The sequence below is a fragment of the Hibiscus syriacus genome, unplaced genomic scaffold (assembly GCF_006381635.1).
Source record: "Hibiscus syriacus cultivar Baekdansim isolate YM2019G1 unplaced genomic scaffold, ASM638163v2 tig00111210_pilon, whole genome shotgun sequence".
NCBI classification, from domain to species: domain Eukaryota; kingdom Viridiplantae; phylum Streptophyta; class Magnoliopsida; order Malvales; family Malvaceae; genus Hibiscus; species Hibiscus syriacus.
The window spans coordinates 232651-236702 of record NW_024063021.1 but is presented as its reverse complement, the minus strand read 5'-3'; the positions used below and the strand labels follow the sequence as shown (position 1 = coordinate 236702).

The 4052-nt window shown below is 29.0% G+C and overlaps 1 non-coding gene across 1 annotated transcript; it reads right to left on the bottom strand.

Annotated features, from left to right (window-relative positions):
* Positions 1 to 1469: 1469 nt before the first annotated feature.
* Positions 1470 to 1542, bottom strand: TRNAK-UUU. The gene has a single exon. It is a non-coding gene; the product is annotated as a tRNA-Lys (tRNA).
* Between the last annotated feature and the right edge of the window lie 2510 nt (positions 1543 to 4052).

Here is a 4052-nt window from a genome sequence, read left to right as displayed (position 1 = left end):
TTTGCATTTTAGCAGTAGGGACTAGAATATGATAAAATAAAAAATAGTAGCCAAATCAGAAGTTAATCAGTGACTAAAATAAAATAATAAAAAGAATCAGTGTCAAAATAGAATTAATAAAAGCAGAAATAATAGTGCCTAAGTTAAAACGAAATAAAAAAATAAGATAAAATAAGATAAGGGATGTTCAATTATTTAAAAGGGTCGAGACCAAATCCCTTATAAAAATTAGACGAATTGTCTCGACAAATTCAAACAAAGGAACATTTCATTTTCCTTTTATTCTTGATTTAATTTAAGCATATTTGATTTTTTTAAGTTGTCTAGTAGAATAGTTATTTATTTTAAAATACTGGAATAGAGCATCTAGTTACCTTAAGACGATCATTTCTTAATATTTTAAAATAAATAAATATTATCTTTAATTCAATTATGAAATTGGTCGAGTTATGCTTACGAGGCTTTCATATATATTTGAAATATCTAGATCTAAATGTGCAAACAAAATTAAATCTTAGAATTAAATATAATATTACAATCTATCTAATTGTGAATTTAGATAAAGTAAGCAAGCATAAATATATTTTAGAGCTTAGACATATTAGACAAAGTGAACAAATATTTTGACAAATTTAATTAATCATGCTAGATGGTAAAGGTTTGGACTTTAATAGAAAAAACAAGGACTAAAATGAAAAATAACAAAATAAGGCATTCAATGTGATAAAAAAAATATGAAACATGCATATATATATTCATGGGACTAAAATAAAATAAAAAAATAAAGTGCAATAATTAAAGGGCTAAAATTAAAGTTCTGAAAAATAAAGGAAAAAAATAGAAAATTATTGTAATGAAATTAGAGGACAGAAATTAAATAAATAAAAAAGTAAAGGGTAGAAAATTAAATGTGTATAAAATTTAAATAAAAAAATAAAAGAGCAATTAAAAAATATTAGTGTTAATTTTTAATGTTTAACCCAAACCGTAAATAATGTGAGTCATACCCCGAACGGGTCATCGTAAGGTCGTACTATGGTTCGAACATAAAATAAATAAATAACAAGTTAGTGGTTAGTGGTTATCGGTTAGTGGCTAGATTTTGATGGAGTCTAAACCATAATAATGTGGATAGTACCCTAGATCGGGTCACCACAAAATCGATTCGAATAATAGCAATAAATAAATAAATATAACAATGGTTATAGTATAAGAAAATAAAAGTTAGTGGTTAATTTGAAATAAATAAAAGCATAACTAAATGATTAAATTAAAATGAAACAAAGCATAGGGTCAATATCATAACAAATAAAACAAAATAATACAACAACAACAAAACCCTATTCCTATATTCAATGAGGTAAGGGAGAGGTAGGGTAATAGGCTACCCTTAACGCCAGGTTGAGAGCAGCTTCCGTGAAAGACTTTCGACAGTCAGAAAAAGAATGCCAGACAACATTCAACTTCGCTGCCGTATGTGGGAATCGAACCCACGACCACGTGGTTAAAAGCCACGCGCTCTACCGACTGAGCTAAGACGGCTTCCTATAAAACAAAATAATACATAATGACTAATATGTAAAAACACACATAACTTAGGGGATCATTTCATGATTTTTCCTTAAATTAAGTGACAAGAACGCAAAGAAGCTCTAAACAACTGAGGACCTGAGAGTAATTTAACCCTAGAATAGTGACTAAAATACAAATAGACGCACCTAAATGCGATTAACCCTTTATTTTGGCGACAAAAGCATGAAATACACTGGAAATGGAAGACCTAACACATGATTTACCCAAAAGTTTTAAAATTAACCCCCATTATCGTCTTACAGAAGCATGTTAAACAAAAAAAAAACTCTCCCCTTTCTTTGTTTTTTTGTCCACGCTCAACCCTCAACCAAGATAAAATCAAACATTCCCTAAACCAAGACCTAAAATCTCAATTTGGGGCTAAAGATCTTGGCTGAAACTCCCTAAAAACTACATTTTCACCGACATTACCCCTGTCTCTCCGGCGAACTAGGCTCCGACGGGGTACGCAATCGACCAAAGGTAAAATTTACGCCCCTCCCTTTCTTCTTATTTGCTGTTTTAGAAAGAAAAAAGGAATTGTTGGAAAATAAAAAGGAAAAGGAAAAACCTTCAATGCTTGTATTGTTTTTTTTTTCAAATCTGGAAAAACCCCCCTTCAAAATGTTTCTGATGGGCTTTTATATTACCTTTGTACGAGTATAAAAAAATATTTTCTGATTTTTTATTCCTTTTTGTTGTTGTACGGTTGCTGATCTGGTGAGGAATGGTTGAATCGGCTACTGTTGTGACATGGAGCAGACATGGATGTTGCATTTGGATTGCTACAAATGCCCCAGATATCGAGGGATTTTACACCCTTTTATATTTATTATTATTATTATTATTATTATTATTATTATTTGGGGAAATAGTGATTACAAACACAAAACTAAAAACAGTCATACAAATGCATTCTACTACATCAACAAGAGATTCAAGAGAAAACCACACAATCTTATCCTTATTTATATGTTTCTAATTTTTTTCTTTTTTTTTTCATCAACTACAGTTTAACCTAAAAATATTTTTATCAACTCTAAAATAAATATTGCAATACCCCAAAAATTTAGACAATGACCAAAATGAAAATTTAAAAGTTTGATGGTTAAAGTAAAATAATTGGGAAAAAGTTTAGGGAATTAAGTGATAATTTCCTAAAAAGAATTTTATTCCATAAATAGATGGTTTACTCTTGAGAGTGTGGTTTTATAGAAATCATATTTATGGATTTGAAATTTTAGTAAAGAAAAACTAGAAAGGGTTAAAGCCGATAAGGAATTAGTAATTCGGATCGAGTTGGAGTTTTACGAAAATTTGAAGGATGTTATAAAATGGTTGGAAATATTATTTTAATATTTTGGATCAGAGAAATTTGTTTTGGAATTGTGCAATTTTTTAGATTTAATCGAAACAGTGGAATTTAGTGACCAAAACACAATTTTTGAAAATTTAAGGGGAATTTTGGAAATAAAAGTCAAAATAATTCATATTTGACTTTGTAATATGATAAGGATTAGATGGCATGGTTTTATGGTTAATAGGAAGATTCATTAAGGGCAAAAATGGAATTTCCTATGGTGTTGAATAAAAAATTCTATGATATATTATTAAGCATGTGTTAGATCTATTATAGGATTAGAATATCAAATATGGTGGAGCATCTTCAGCTTCTTCTTCATCCAAGACCGACACCTCCAAGATTGCAAGGTAAGTATTTTTGTTTTGAATTTTGAAGTAATCTTGTTGAGAATTACACTTCAGTGTGATTAGGAAAAATATTCTACGTTTAATTCTCTACGTTTTGACATGAATATTACTAGGGTTCATGTTCAAGTTCATCTTGAGTTGATGAAGGGGATTTTGATTCTTGTGTTTTATTGGTTTTGAAGAGTTAATTGATTTTAAAGAATTGGTTGTAAGAATTGATGAAGAACCTAAGGATGAGGTTTATGAAAACAATTTAGATTTTGAGATTTATAGTGGGTTTGAAAATTCACCAGAATTTATATAAAAATAATTTGGAGGTTATTTTTATATATTGTGTTCATATATCGATCTAGTTTTGTTTGAAACAAACGGGGATCAATTTTAAGGTGTATACAAAAAGATATGAATTTTTAACAAAGGAAAGGTCAGAAAAATCGGACAGCAGATTCTACAAAACAGATTCTACAAAACAGATTATGTTGATCAACTTTGAAAATTCACCATAAATTATACAAAATGAATTAGAATGAGTTATTTATATGGATAGATTCGTATTAGAGTCTATTTTTTAACGGAAGAAACGAAATTGAATTCCAGTGTATATATCAATACAGAATATTGATTCTTTAAAGGTAGTACGAGTTGTCTGAATATGGAAAATTGATGGGTTGTTGTGTAAGTGTTGTATAGTTGATGTACTATGCTGGAAATTGTTGTTTGGGAATTGAAATGAGTGTAAGATGTGAAATATGACTATTTTGGAAGTTTGA